This window comes from Pistacia vera, unplaced genomic scaffold (genome assembly GCF_008641045.1).
Source record: "Pistacia vera cultivar Batoury unplaced genomic scaffold, PisVer_v2 Contig377, whole genome shotgun sequence".
Classification (NCBI taxonomy): domain Eukaryota; kingdom Viridiplantae; phylum Streptophyta; class Magnoliopsida; order Sapindales; family Anacardiaceae; genus Pistacia; species Pistacia vera.
The window spans coordinates 288,898-306,019 of record NW_022196198.1 but is presented as its reverse complement, the minus strand read 5'-3'; the positions used below and the strand labels follow the sequence as shown (position 1 = coordinate 306,019).

Sequence of the window (17,122 nt, the reverse complement as noted above, 5' to 3'; positions counted from 1 at the left end):
ATATATATAATTTTATTGTTGAACCTACACAACCGATACCTCAAATAAATTTTTGGAGTTAGATGCCTTTTAGGAAATATATTAAATTCAAACTATAAAATAGATTTAAATTGCATTTAAATATATAATTATCAAATGAACTTCCTAATACTTTACAAAAATCATTTTTTAATTTAATATTGTATATGAATCGAACTAGTTCTTCAGGTAAGAACATTAACATTACATCGAAAATAAACAAATTAGAGTTTTCTAAACAACTTTAAAATCTAAGGAGCCTTTGGAGCAAGATAAAATTGAACTTCAATTAGCTCTGTTATCTGTTATGGGTTTCCCAAACCTAAAATATCTACTCTATAATTCTTATCTCCATACTGCATTACCTTTGGAAGTAACCCTTAGCATCGGCTTCAAGGATCTCCTGCATTATAAGTATTCCTTTTGGTGACCTAGCTCTTTGCCCTTTAGATTAATTTTTCTTCTAGTTATGAATAAGCTTTGATGCACTGTTTGTGGATTTTTAAAAGTTTTTCTGGCCATGTCATTGTTGCGAATCATATTAGCAATGAATTGGCTGCATCCTGTTGATTACAGAACTTAATCAAAGATTCCTTCTTAATCTATGCATTGTTAGAAGTACAACCAATGTTTCTTTTGACCTTTTATTATGGCTACTTTGGTCTGGGATCACATACTGTTATACATTTTTGTCAAATTCACTTTGGTTGTCCAAGTTGTGCGGTACCAAATTGTAAATCATCAGTGAATTTTTTTATTATGCCAGATACCTCCATGTTTATTATATGGATTTTGAAATGGCCTTATATTAAGCTTAAGTTCTAACAACTTCCTTTGATGCGATGAATTCATTCGTGCTATGAATCGGGTACTCCAAGAACTAGATCGAAATGAAGGAATCGGCTTCAAAGTTCCAAACTCAGTCAGCCTATAGATAGCCGATGCCTGATTATATATGACCAGTTTTTTCTGGGATAACATACTTGTATTGGCATTTGTGCTGTAAAATAGAGGAAGAGAGAGAGAGAGAGAGAGAGAGTTATTTCTGTTGCATCAAATCTCTAGTACATGGTTATGACTACAACTTTAGAGGATGTAAACACATAATAAAAAGCTAAACTTTATTAGGCAAGGTCACTGCTAACACCGAGTTAGAAACTTAAAGACTAGCTGCATTTGCTTTTCGTTGGGGCCTGGCGGATTCATGGTCGATAATCGTTTGACAACTTCTCTCCTATCGGTCTGTTGTTTGGCTCCTTGTTGGTACATTCCAAAGCTACTGAAAGTATGACAATTACTTGTTCCGGATATTTGAATCCAGATTCCTCCTTAAGGCTTGAATCAACATATGATTGATTTCTTTGGTGTTGCTCCACACAGAACTAACCCACCCCACAATATCTATATCCATTGGTTTCTTCTCGTTATCATTTCAAGTAAAACAACCCGTAACTATATACATCAGACTCCCTGCTCTTTTAGTCGTAAATGCATTTTCTGTCACAGACAATCATAAAAATTGATGTTAAGAGATTTGAATACAGGATAACTCCAAAACTAGAAGAATGTAGAAGAAATACCTGGTGCAATGTAACCAACTGTGCCCGAACTAAGATTGATGATGATGGGAAGAAGGAGACTGGTCCAGGAGCTTAGCAATTCCGAAATCATATATGAGGCTCCATCTCAGAGTCTAAAAGTATATTCTGTGGCTTGATGTCTCGGTGCACTATAGCAGGATCACAGTCATGATGGAGATAAGCCAATCCATGGGAGATTCCGATTGCTATCTTGAAGCGAACATTCCATTCTAAAATTGGCGGTTGATTGGTTGCATGTAAGGCATCATGAAGACTTCCATTCTCGATGTACCTGTACATTACTAAACCATAGCCCTTCCTCAACCAAAAGTCTTCGAATCTTACCAGATTGCGGTGCCCGACTTTCCCAACAGTTCGATTTCTCTAATCATACTCATGCTTCCTGCCTTGTGCCCTCCAAATACAATCTTCTTAACAGCACAAACTTTGTTCGGACCCAATGACGCCTTGTAAACAACTCCAGAGCTCCCTTCCCAATATATAACGGTCGTTCAGATTCTCAGTAGCCTTCATGACTTCAATGAGTAGGGAAGATGGTCCCTCTTCAGCAGAGATCTCAAGTTTGCTTCGTCTTCTTCGAAATAGAAACAGAAAACCAGTCCAAGCAGCACGAAAACAAGAGACAGTGAGGCTCCAAGGACAATTAAAACAATTGCAATTCTACTAAGGCCTCTCGGACTGCTTGAATGATGTAACAAGGCTTCAAGTAACTATTCCCAAAACAAGTTATGCTACATGATGAAAGACAATTGACACAAAGACTGGGATTTCCCAAGAAAGATGATGGAGATGAGTCCGGCAACTAATCAGAGACTCTGGTATTGGACCTGTGAAGAGATTGATGAAACATTGAACTCCATTGTGATTTGATTTACCGAGGGGAGCCAATGTTCCTGTCAGGCTGTTGTTAGATATATCCAGTGCTCTAGATAAATCAGTTCCCCAACTCTGAAGGAATTTGACTGTTAAGCCATTATTGCTGAGATTCAGAACATATTGCAGACTCTGTAAACCTCCAATAGATAATGGAATCTCGCCTCCCAACTGATTACCACCAATTTGTAGATCTTTAAGATTCTCCAATTCTGGTAAAAAAGTTGGAATGCCCCACTAAAGTGGTTTTCTCTTAAACTCAAAGTGGATAGACTTTTGCAGCTGCTCAAACTGGATGGAATAGAACCGTTCAACGAATTGAATCCACATCCAAAATTTCTAGTTTTGACAATGGATAGCTGAGGTGGCAAAGAACTTCCAAATGGTTGTGTGACAGATTCAATTTCCAAGATTTTCGAGGTTTCGAGCTCTGGAGGTATAAGCCGTAAGCTTGTTCCCAGAAGATCAATTGAAGCAACATTAGTGCAGTTCGCCAAGCTCACTGGAATAGCACTGTGATGTTATTTCTACTGATATCCAGGTGAAAGAGAATCGGATTTTTGGAAAATTCAGGGAGAACCCCTGTGAAGTGATTCTCTTTGAGGATAATTCTCTTGAGAGTCGAACAACTCCCGACGTCCGAAGGAATGCGGCCATGAAATTGATTGACACCCATATTAAGAACTCTTAATTGCTTTCCAAAACAAGGTTCGGTGGGATTTCACCAGTGAACTTATTATTGGTAAAATCTAGCTGCACAAGCTGCTGTTGATCCAAGACTTTGAGGTATGACCCCAGAGAACTGATTGTATACAATGACATGTTCTTCAGATTTGTGAGTTGGACAACTCCGAAGGTAGCTCACCAGAAAGAGAGTTATTATACCACAGAAGATTCTCAAGCCTAGAAATTCTCCAATGTAAGTGGAATCTCACCGGTTAGGTTGTTGGAAAACAGTTCAAGATCCTGCAAATTACTCAGCATCCCTAGCTCATGGAATTTTACCTTCAAGTTGGTTTGTGTATAAGCTCAAAGTTTTTAAGGACTTACACTCCCCTAATTCTGGGGAATTTTCCCGGACAAATGATTTGCACAAAGGTCAAGATAAGAAAGCTATCTAGTAGGCCAAAGGAAGACGGGATAGTGCCTGTTAAGTTGCTACCACAATGGCTAGAGTTGTTAAGCTACTACAATTGCCCAAACTGGTGGAATCTCCCCACTAAAATTGTTAAATGACAAAACAAAGTATCCAAATCTTGCAGTTGCCAGAACCTAAACGGATGCTACCAATAAGACTGTTATTGCTAACATCTAAATAAGCAGGTTTCAAGATTGTTTAGACTCTCGGCAAAACACCCGCTAGGTGTTGTCATTCAAATAAAGCTGTTGCAATTTACTACAATTCCCAATAGACTCTGGAATGGTATTAGATAACCATTACCAATAACCACAAGGCCACAACCTCACTCAAGTCACCGACATTCTAGGAATTGAACCATTGAAATTGTTATTATTCAAGTACACAACTGCAAACCCGGAATTCGAAACAACCTTTGGGTATTCACCATCTAACGAATGCTAAACAAATTCAAGAACAACAAATTTTGTAAGTACTTGAAGTTATCAGGTATTGACCAGTGAATCTATTAGAGGACAAATCAAAGTACTTAAGGCACTACAATTGCCTAGTTCTTCTGGTATATTACCAAAAAAACATTAGTACTCAAATCAATAGTCTCCAACTGTCTCAAGTGACCAATTTCAGGTCCAAGCTGACCTGAAATTGCATAACCCGTGAGGTTAGAGAGGACAACATTATTCTTACTATTACAGTCTATACCAACCCACTTACAGGAGTGGAATCGAACTATTCCAACTCGACCTTAAGGAAGATGGCACAGAGGTCCATTGCCTGAAGAGTGACAACAGAGCCACCCCATCATTATTCAAACAAAACACAGCATGCAAAGACGCAGAGAAGTTAAATAACATCAAGAATGGCACAAAAAACTTCATATTGGCATCTAAACCACAAAAAAAAAAAAAAAAAAAAAAAAAAAAAAAAAAAAAAAGGAATAAAAGGTTTTCAAACTTAGAAGTACTCACCTGTCTCAGTTAGAAGCTTGCCCGTAAAAAAAGAGGCTTATATGCCATTGAAGACAGGAAGCTTAAAACTAGAAAAATAGAAAGAGAGAGTGTGAAAGAGAGACAATCAGACAAATATAACAGTAGGGTTTGGTAGTTGTTGTAATGTGGTGTCGTTGTTTGAGATTAAATAGAGTGATGTTTAATGAATCCAAGAGACTTGGAACACGGTTCCACTTTAATGCATATTCCATGTGTTTTCTGGATTCTGTGATTGCACTTTATTGAGACAGCATTTAGACATACTTTGGACTTGAAGTCATCTTTATTATTAAATGAGTAAAAAGCAAGGTGTGTGGGTTGGTCGGACCATGAAAGACACGTCAAGCCATTTATTTAGGAATAATATTAAACCCAAGCTTATTCTCACAAACTTTTCCATAATCCTAATGTAGTAGGTAAGTTGATACTGTCACACAACTCCACACACTTAAGCATAAAGGATTTTGATTAGACCTAAAAAATATCGTTCTTTTATAGAGAATGATCAGCTCCATCACATTAAGGCATAAAAGGATTTTGATTAGACCTAAAAAATAGTCGTTCCTTTATAGAGAATGATCGTTTCTTATTGTATGCCCACAACCTATCTGATAAACTTCTTTACAACCAACATGATAATTGAGTTGACATTATCACGTCAACTTTACCACACTTAACGTAAAAATAATTTGACTAGACCTATGAACACGAAAGGATTTTGACTTGACCTAAGAAACAACTGTTTCCACAGAAGGAATGGCCGTTCCTTAGAGTTTTTTATGGTTTATGAAGGTATGGCATTCTAAAGAAGACCATTCTTATGAAGAATGACCATTCTAAGAAATAATAACCATTCCTTATGAAGGCATTACCATTCCTTCATAAGGTTTGACATATCTTATGAAGGTAGGCTATTCCTTCAATAAGGTATGGGCACACCTTATTGAAGGAAGGATGAAGGAACAGTTGTTCCTTCGAAGGAACTACATCCTATAAGGAACAATCATTCGTTGGGTGTGGTGAAAACTAATGTGACAGTATTAACTCTATTGTCACGTTAGAGTTGTAGAGAATGTTACAAGATTGAGTTGTAAAACGATATTTTTCTTCATTTATTCCTATACTGTTTACATTGCTTTTCACTAAGAATTCGTTCTCATAAATATAAGCAAAATAGAGGGTCTATAACAATAATTCGTGAGGTATTATTAACTAATATAATTTTTTTTTTTTTTTTTTGTATAAACAGAATTTGGTGTTAAACAAAACGTAAAGGGCATAATGATATATTTTTACTAACCATATGTAAGTTCTAAACGATATGCTAATGGCAAGAAATTCATGTTATTTTTAAAATTTCGAAGAAAATTTCGTTTTTCGAATACACCTTGGGGCTTGAGATAAAAACCGTCAAAATAAATGATATCTACCAACCTAAAATAATGTTTTATTTCAAAATTAATGAAGATCTTAATTAATTTTTATTATACCATAAAAAGATATAGAGGAACTAGAGCAGGCGTATGAAAAAAAAAATTATGGATTTGGAATCATTTTGGGATTGCGATCAATGATTAGGACCCGACCTGTGCAACAACTAGCTAGGGATCAGGTCATGGTTTGACCGGTTAGTCTAATCGGCAATCAATAGGTTTAAAATTTAGCAAACACCCCTGACAAATACACATCAGTTCCTTCAATTTGAAATCCTAGAAAAACACCCCTTCAGACATGTGATAATTAGGGCCAATCGGACTTGGGATGAGAGGGTTTTGGTGGAAGATGCTGGTGAGGCAAATGAGGGGTCAAGGGTGATTTTCGGCATTGGGAAAGACTAGAAAAAAGCAAAATTGTGAAACCCTAAGGGTGGCCGACGGCGATCAACGAGCAAAGGGGTGGTGTTGCGGGTTTGGTGGTGGAGATGCCGGTGAGGCCAATGGAGGGTTTGGTGGTGATTTTAGGATTGGAATCCGTCGGATGAGGGGAGAAGTGTCGGAATGTGAGAGAGGGTGAGTGGAAGGAGTAGGAGGGTTTGTAATTTTGAGGATGGTTTTTCCTTTGCCGATACACCAGTGAAGGCCATAGGTCCCAATCTAATCGATTAAACCAGTCGAGCGGCCCGGTTCCTAATCAGTGATTGAGATATTACACTTGAATATGAGTTTTAAGCATTAGTATATTTTTAGTGTAAACTACCAAACACCTTTGTGGATATGTTTTTTTTCCAGAAATAATTTTAAAAGTTATATTATAATATAAAAAATCATGAATTGTATATAGTTGGTTCCCGTACTTTTAGTATCAAAATATGTTTGAGATATATTCAAAAATTATTTTTAACGTAAATATTGTAACTATATATAAATTTTATATAGAAGAGGGTCTAGATTTCTAAGAAATTTGATTGTTCTATATGAATTGAGTGAAATAGAGGCAGGTTGTATGATTAAGAATAAGTCCCCGTTGAATTCTACATGTTCATGAATCTCTCTTAAAATTTGCCTCTAATCTCAAAATTAGTAAACTTTGATTATATATAAATTCATCTATGTCTTTAATGAAGTTCAATTAATTCAGTAAAATTATTCAAAAAATTAACATTTCTATAATCAACAAAAAAAAAAATTACAGTTCATTTTACTTTAGAAGTCTAAAAAAAAGTATAAATATTGATGGACAAAATCTTATAAACATTTGTCTTCTGACATTGAAAGATAGTAGTACGACATATATAAAGTTGGAATTTCAATTTATTTTTACTTACATAATATTAATATCAATACCATATTAATTATAGGATAATATGATTATTATATTATTTTTCTATTATCAATATAGCGTTGACATCAATAGTTATATTAATCAAGATTTGCAATCTACAACTGTATTTCCAGTTTTATATACAAAGTATTATTGATGATAAATATCATTTTTGTTAAAATTTTGAGGAAAGAAAAAGAGTTTTTGGATAAAAACTAAAAAAAAAAAAAAAAATTAATTATATTTAGATTGTAAAATAGAACATTTCCGGTTTTAATTCCCTGAAAGAAGTGAAGAAACATGAGACCCTCTAGTTTAATAGCAAAATCTTTATATTAATAATTAATAGACTTTCTTATCCAACAACCGACATGGTAAAAGTAATGAAAATTTCAATAAAATCCCCACAAAAGGATAATGATCAACAACCCAACTGATAACAGGATCTAATTGGGCTCATATAATTTTATAGTTTTTTTTTTCCCATAGAAGAAGACTATAAAGTGCAAAGTAAGTCTAAAAGATTTATGAAAAGCATGGGCAAGTGTGAAGCATATCAAATTTTGAAGCCTTGGATACGTTCAAATCTATCACTTCGCCATTATCATCATCAACCATTTTAACTCAAACAACTACCAAAACTCTGCCCCCTTTCACACTTAGCTTCTTTATTATATTATTTCATGGTTTCATAAATTCTCAAATAAAGACCTAATATCTGGAAATAAAATTCTGACTCGACTTGTTGCTACCAAGTGTAATTCTTATACATGTTTTATAAACTCTCAAATAAAGACGAAAACCTTGCCTTCAAAAATTATAGATTTTCTTCTAATGGACTGGAGAATATCTAATAACTTCGGGTGGAAAAGTAGATTTTAAAACTTTGGATGGAAAGTGTAGTCATTAAGGCAAACTTTGTGGGGGAAAAGTCCTTTACTCTTTTAGTTTTAAAAACTAGGAAAATCGATCTAACCAACAAAATATCTTCCGAAGTATCCAAATATTGTCAGAATACTCAACACCGATGATATTCATCGTTGCTTTTTGGTAATCTCTACCGGTGCCATTGAATCCACACTTACCTATAAGAGTATTGAAGCCAGGCATGAATCAAACATAATTCAAGTTTGGGTTTTTTAATCTATGGTTGGGAATTAATTTTGTGGCTTTTATTAAGTGACTTTCCCACAGCCATTATTGTAAATTTGAGTTGTATAAGCATAATATCTAGTTTTAAGAGATCTTTTATTATTAATGGGAGAAAAATAATTAGACTCTCCACAGTAGATAAATCCTCATCAAGCTTGTAATAAGACAAATTAATCCAGATTTGCATGGCTAGATTTCAAGACCACTGCTAGAAATTGAAGTAAGCCCTATAAGTCAAGAAATCTGAGACCCTGTACTATTTATTTTAATAATATTAATAGTTACTAACAATAGCCAACATTTTTTTTTTTTTTAATCTTATAATTTAATGATTTATAAAGACCATCAATAAAGTGAATCAAAGTTTTAATAAAATTAATCCCACAAAGAAGGGCCATAACTCCTCTGAATGGTTTCCTTTTTTTTTTTTCCCTAATGATCGGGGGTGTCAGGGTCAGTTTACATGCACCTCAACTAATTTTGCGGAACCCTAGAACTACCGATCAGATACGAGCTCCAGTGACCACCTCTATTAACAAAACGTGGGGAGCAAACTCGGAGACCATATTAAATATTCATTTTGCTTTTTACCCTTAAGGTGACTTGAATTTAAGAGACCGATATTGATCCTACTCTTGAAAGACCATGTTAAATCTCTTTGCTTTTTTCTAATCAAGGAGACTTGAACTGAGAACCATGTTAGATCTTTCTTTGCTCTTTTACCTTCAGACCACCTAATGGTGGTTAACTTTGAATGTTGTTGTCATCTTGTTTTTTTTTTTTTTTTTTTAAATATTAATGATATATATTCCCTTCTTTATTCAGTCATTGTTATTTTATATTTGATCTTATAATATAAATAAAGAAACGACTTATTAACAAGATTTATATATTCGTGGAGAAAATATTCGTATAGCAAAAGTGGCACAAATACAATTCCTTCGCCCCACTATGAAGTTTTTCTGCATAAAAGAGACTTTTTGAGTCCAAAAGCAAGTCTAAAAGATTTCTGAAAAACATGACCAAGACAAATTACATTCTTTCGCCCCACTATAAAGTTTCTGCATAAAAAAGACTTTTGAGTCTAAGCAAGTCTAAAAGATATCTGAAAAGCATGACCAAGAAAAATTACAATTCTTTCGCCCCACTATAAAGTTTTCTGCATAAAAAAGACTTTTTGAGGCCAAAGCAAATCTAAAAAATTTCTGAAAAACATGATCAAGACAAATTACAATTCTTTCGCCCCACTATAAAGTTTTCTGCATATTTTTTTTTTTTTTTTTTTTGGATCCAAAGCAAGTCTAAAAGATTTCTGAATGCATTGACTAAAACAAATTATATTCTTTCGCCCCACTATAAGTTTTCTGCATAAAAAAGACTTATGAGTCCAAGCAAGTCTAAAAATTGCTGAAACAATGACCAAGTCTGAAACCATAGAATGTTGAGGTTACTATATATATATATCGCTGTCGGCATCATTATCACCTATAACTCAAACAAACACCAAAATCCTGTTGTTATCTTTGCCTCCCTTTCACCTTGTATGGTGAAAGATTCATAATTTTAAGATGTGGACCTAAGTCGTGGACTTAATATCTAAACCTTAGCTCTCCCTAAACCCTAAACCCTAAAGATTTGCCATTCAAAACTCAGAACCCATGTTTACACATGCCGAGTTTTCTGGTCAACTTAAAAAGGTGGTGCTTGTAAGTTTAAATTTCCTATGAATCATTAACAACTTGCAACAAACAGTTGAGACAGTGCACACCATTGAATTGAGTTTTAATAATTTCTCTTGTATAAACTAATAATCCACAAGAACTAAGCAATCATAATTTTTCAGAGTTTTTGTGATTTTTGGTTCAAATATTTTCTCTACTGATATATAAATCTTACTTAATAAGGCTTTTCTTTATTTATATTACAAGATCAAATATAGAACTCTGCTGGTAAGAACTGTAACATACAGTCATACACTAAAAAAAGAAGGGGGTTATCATCAATAAAAGAAACATACAGTGGGATTTCGGCCCATTATTCTTTGTCGAATTTTATTGAAAGTTTGATTAATTTTTACTGATGGTCTTTCTAATATTATTATATTAAATAATACATAAAAATGGTTGGTTGTTGGTTAGCAAACTTGCAACTGTACTAATTATTAGCATCAGGAATTAGCTGTTATAATAAACGTTGAGGGTCTCAGGTTTCTCGACTTTTAGTAGTGGTTCTATCCAGCTTTCCACTATATATGAGAGATCTAATTATTTGATCCCCCTCAGAGTCGGAGATAATTTTTTTTTTTTATTGTTAATTAATATAAGATCTTTTAAAACTTAATGCTAACTAACACAAATTAGACAATGCAATACTAAAATAATACGAATGTATAAAATTCCCTTAATAATAGCCAGAAATATTCCTAAGATTAAAAAGGTATAAAAACTTGAGCTTTTAAACAGATGGCAGCCAAAATTCGTGGGATTACAGGAGTTGTTACTATCCCATGATTTGGTTCCAGCGATTTTTTCCAAGTGCTCCAATAAATCCAACAAAAGTAAAAAAAATCCAAAGTGATAGACAAAAATTTCATGCAAGGTTAACTAATCCATTTATGAGCATGAATTGATTCGCATTGGCAAATTGCACCTACACTGGCTTGTGGCGTTGGTTATGGCTGGTCACGGTAGACGGGTTTTCCTAATTCCAGATTGTGGAATATTCATAATTGTTAAACTTATAAGTTGTGTGTGTGCACATCAATTCTGCATGCACACAGGTTGTCAGACTTATGTCTTGGCTTGGTTCGTTTTGAGTATGTGCATACAACGGTTTGTGCTTATATTCTCGCTTCAGATAATTGCAACCTAGCACAAGTTGCATGTCTGATAAAGTGAAAAAAATATTGTTTATCTTTGTCTCTTGTTTTTTAGGACCTTTTTACATATGTCACAATATGCTTAGGTGGTCTTAGGGAATAAAATTATCATTCTTGATTTGTTTTGTGGTCAAAAAAAATAAAAAAAAAAAATAAAAAAAAAAAATAAAAAAAAATTAAAAAAAAAGAATGAATACTTTTCTTATTTGGACAAACATGGGTTAGCCCTTTGTTGGCTAACATGACACTATATTATTGAGCAAGAAACCCTTCATTATATAATATTCTTTCTTGCGTAAATAAATCTAACATTTTGACATTTTTGTTTCTTTTTACTCTGATTTTCTTAGAGTATTATTTCTCTTAAGGTTCAAGGTTCATTTTTCATTTTTGTGCCAAAAACCTCACCATATCAAACATAGACTTGATGGCTCTTGGAACATGGTTCCTTTGCTAATGTTGGTGTGTTGCTTCAGCACTTGAAGCTTGGTGGTTCACAAGCAGCTTACTAGTGTGTTCCCGGTGTGAAGAAAATCCTAAGAAGTTGCTACACGTTAAGGATTTAGAGTGTGGTGCTAAGTGTTATAAAAACTGCTGAAAACTAGTACAATGCATATTAATAGTCTTACTAACAATAGCCAACATTTTTTTTTTTTTTAATCTTATAATAATGATTTTATAAAGACCATCAATAAAGTGAATCAAAGTTTAATAAAATAACCCACAAAGAATGGGCCATAACTCCTCTGAATGGTTTCCTTTTTTTTTTTTCCTAATGCGGGGGTGTCAGGGTCAGTTTACATGCACCTCAACTAATTTTGCGGAACCCTAGAACTACCGATCAGATACGAGCGCCAGTGACCACCTCTATTAACAACCGTGGGGATGCAAACTCGGGAGACCATATTAAATATTCATTTGCTCTTTTACCCTTAAGGTGACTTGATTAGAGACCGATATTTGATCCTACTCTTGAAAGACCATGTTAAATCTTTCTTTTGCTTTTTTAACATCAAGGAGACGAACTGAGAAACATGTAGATCTTCTTTGCTCTTTTACCTTCAGACCACCTAATGGTGGTTAACTTTGAATGTTGTTGTCATCTTGTTTTTTTTTTTTTTTTTTTAAATATTAATATTATATTCCCTTCTTTATTCAGTCATTGTTAGTTTTAATTTGATCTATATAAAATAAAGAAACGACTTATTAACAGATTTATATATTTCGTGGAGAAAATATTCGTATAGCAAAAGTGGCACAATTACATTCCTTCGCCCACTATGAAGTTTTTCTGCATAAAAGAGACTTTTTGAGTCCAAAAGCAAGTCTAAAAGATTTCTGAAAAACATGACCAAGACAAATTACAATTCTTTCGCCCCACTATAAAGTTTTCTGCATAAAAAGACTTTTGAGTCTAAAGCAAGTCTAAAAGATATCTGAAAAGCATGACAAGAAAAATTACAATTCTTTCGCCCCACTATAAAGTTTTCTGCATAAAAAAGACTTTTTGAGGCCAAAGCAAATCTAAAAAATTTCTGAAAAACATGATCAAGACAAATTACAATTCTTTCGCCCCACTATAAAGTTTTCTGCTAATTTTTTTTTTTTTTTTTTTGGATCCAAAGCAAGTCTAAAAGATTTCTGAAATGCATTGACTAAAACAAATAAATTCTTTCGCCCCACTATAAAGTTTTTGCATAAAAAAGATTATGAGTCCAAAGCAAGTCTAAAAAATTGCTGAAAAACATGACCAAGTCTGAAACCATAGATGTTGAGGTTACTATATATATATATCGCTGTCGGCATCATTATCACCTAATTTAACTCAAACAACCACAAAATCCTGTTGTTATCTTGCCTCCTTTCACACTTGTATGGTGAAAGATTCAATATTTTAAGAGTGGACCTAAGTCGTGGACTTATATCTAAACCTTAGCTCTCCCTAAACCCTAAACCCTAAAGATTTGCCATTCAAAACTCAGAACCCATGTTTACCACTGCCGAGTTTTCTGGTCAACTTAAAAAGGTGAGTGCTTGTAAGTTACAATTCCTATGAATCATTAACAACTTGCAACAACAGTTGAGACAGTTGCACACCATTGAATTGAGTTTTAATAATTTCTCTTGTAATAACTAATAATCCACAAGAACTAAGCATCATAATTTTCAGAGTTTTTGTGATTTTTGGTTCAAATATTTTCTCTACTGAATATAAATCTTACTTAATAGCGTATGTCTTTAATGAAGTTCAATTAATTTCAGTAAAATTATTCAAAAAATTAACATATTCTATAATCAAAACAAAAAAAAATTACAGTTCATTTTACTTTAGAAGTCTAAAAAAAAAGTATAAATATTGATGTACAAAATCTTATAAACATTTGTCTTCCGACATTGAAAGATAGTAGTACGACATATACAAAGTTGGAATTTTAATTTTAATTTTTACTTACATAATAGTTAATATGTCAATATCATATTAATTATAGGATAATATGATTATTATATTAATTTTCTATTATCAATATATCGTTAACATCAATAGTTATATTAATCAAGATTTGCAAATCTACAACTGTTATTCCAGTTTTATATACAAAGTATTATAGATGATAAATATCATTTTTGTTAAAATTTTGAGGAAAGAAAAAGAGTTTTTGGATAAAAACTAAAAAAAAAAAAAAAGAATTAATTATATTTAGATTGTAAAAATAGAACATTTCTGATTATATAATTCCATGAAAGAAGTGAAGAAACATGAGACCCTCTAGTTTAATGGCAAAATCTTTATATTAATAATTAATAGACTTGCTAACCCAACAACCGACAAGGTAAAAGTGAATGAAACTTTCAATAAAATTCCCACAAAAGAATAATGATCAACAACCCAACTGATTAACTGGATCTAATTGTGCTCATATAATTTTACAGTTTTTCTTTTTCCACAGAAGAAGACTATGAAGTGCGAAGTAAGTCTAAAAGATTTATGAAAAGCATATCAAATTTTGAAGCCTTGGATACATTCCAAATCTATCACTATCGCCATTATCATCATCAACCATTTTAACTCAAACAACCACCAAAACTCTGCCTCCCTTTCACACTTAGCTTCTCTTCAATTATATTATTTCATGGTTTCATAAATTCTCAAATAAAGACCTAATATCTGGAAATAAAATTCTGACTTGACTTGCTGTTACCGAGTGTTAATTCTTATACATGTTTCATAAACTCTCAAATCTTGCCTTCAAGAATTATTAAGGCAAACTTTGGATGGAAAAGTAGTATTTTAAAACTTTTTGGGTGGAAAAGTGCAGTCATTAAGGCAAACTTTTGGTGGGAAAAAGTCCTTTACTCTTTTAGTTTATAAAAACAGGAAAATCGATCTAACCAACAAAATATCTTCCGATGTAATCCAAATATTGTCAGAATACTCAACACAGATGATATTCATCGTTGCTTTTTGTGTAATCTCTATTGGTGCCGTTGAATCCACACATTACCTATAAGAGTAATTGAAGCCAGGCATGAAACAAACATAATTCAAGTTTGGGTTTTTTAATCTATGGTTAGGAATTAATATTTGTGGCTTTTATTAAGTGACTTTCCTACATCCATATATTGTAAATTTGTAATTGTATTAATGCATTAATTATCTAGTTTTAAGAGATCTTTTATTATTAATGGGATAAAATAATTAGATCTCTCACAGTAGATAAATCCTCATCAAGCTTGTAATAAGACAAATTAATCCAGATTTTGCATGGCTAGATTTCAAGACCACTGCTAGAAATTGAAGTAAGCCCTATAAGTCAAGAAATCTGAGACCCTGTACTATTTATTTTAATACACTGAATAGCACCTGTGATGTTTATTTCTACTGATATCCAGGTGAAAAGAAATCGGATTTTTGGAAAATTCAGGGAGAACCCCTGTGAAGTGATTCTCTTTGAGGATAATTCTCTTGAGAGTCGAACAACTCCCACGTCAGAAGAATGCGGCCATGAAATTGATTGACACCCATATTAAGAACTCTTAATTGCTTTCCAAAGCAAAGGTTCGGTGGATTCACCCAGCAACTTATTATTGGTAAATCTAGCTGCACTAAGCTGCTGTTGATCCCAAGCTTTGAGGTATGACCCCAAAGAACTGATGTTTATACAATGACATGTTCTTCAGATTTGTGAGTTGAGACAACTCCGAAGGAGCTCACCAGAAAGAGAGTTATTATACACAAGAAATTCTCAAGCCTAGAAATTCTCCAAATGCTAATGGAATCTCACCGGTTAGTTGTTGAAAACAGTTCAAGATCCTGCAAATTACTCAGCATCCCTAGCTCATCTGGAATTTTACCTTCAAGTTGGTTTGTGTTAAGCTCAAAGTTTTTAAGGACTTACACTCCCCTAATTCTGGTGGAATTTTCCCGGACAAATGATTTGCACAAAGGTCAAGATAAGAAAGCTTATCTAGTAGGCCAAGAAGACGGGATAGTGCCTGTTAAGTTGCTACCCACAATGGCTAGAGTTGTTAACTACTACTAAATTGCCCAAACCTGGTGGAATCTCCCCACTAAATGTTAAATGACAAAACCAAAGTATCCAAATTCTTGCAGTTGCCAGAACCTAAACGGATGCTACCAATAGACGTTATTGCTAACATCTAAATAAGCAGGTTTTCAAGATTGTTTAGACTCTCGGCAAAACACCCGCTAGTGTTGTCATTCAATAAGCTGTTGCAATTTACTCAATTCCCAATAGACTCTGGAATGGATTAGATAACCTATTACCATTAACCACAAGGCCACCACTCACTCAAGTCACCCGACATTCTAGGAATTGAACCTTGAAATTGTTATTATTCAAGTACACACTGCAAACCCGGAATTCGAAACAACCATTTGGTATTTCACCATCTAACGAATTGCTAAACAAATTCAAGAACAACAAATTTTGAAGTACTTGAAGTTATCAGGTATTTGACCAGTGAATCTATTAGAGACAATCAAGTACTTAAGTGCACTACAATTGCCTAGTTCTTCTGGTATATTACCAAAAAAATCATTATTACTCAAATCAATAGTCTCCAACTGTCTCAAGTGACCAATTTCAGTCCAAGCTGACCAAATTGCATAACCCGTGAGGTTAAAAGAAGAACATTATTCTTACTATTACAGTCTATACCAACCCACTTACATGGAGTGGAATCTGAACTATTCCAACTCGACCTTAAGGAAGATGGCACAAGGTCCATTGCCTGAAGATGACAACAGACCACCCCATCATTATTCAAACAAACACAGCATGCAAAGACGCAGAGAAGTTAATAACATAAGAAATGCACACAAAAAACTTCATATTGGCATTCTAAACCACAAAAAAAAAAAAAAAAAAAAAAAAAAAAAAAAAAAAAAGGAATAAAAGGTTTTCAAACTTAAGTACTCACCGTCTCAGTTAGAAGCTTGCCCTGAAAAAGGCTTATATGCCATTGAGACAAGGAAGCTTAAAACTAAAACTAAAGAGAGAGATGTAAAGAGAGACAATATAACAGTGGTTTGGTAGTTGTTGTATGTGTGTCGTTGTTTGAGATTAAATAGAGATGATGTTTATGAATCCAAGGGACTTGGAACCACGTTTCACTTTAATGCATATTCATGTGTTTTCTGGATTCTGGATTGACACTTTATGAGACAGCATTTAGACTACTTTGGACTTGA

At 33.6% G+C, this 17,122-nt stretch overlaps 1 pseudogene; it reads right to left on the bottom strand.

The window, feature by feature from the left end:
• Positions 1 to 1,220: 1,220 nt before the first annotated feature.
• On the bottom strand, positions 1,221 to 16,659 carry LOC116140742 (annotated as a pseudogene).
• Between the last annotated feature and the right edge of the window lie 463 nt (positions 16,660 to 17,122).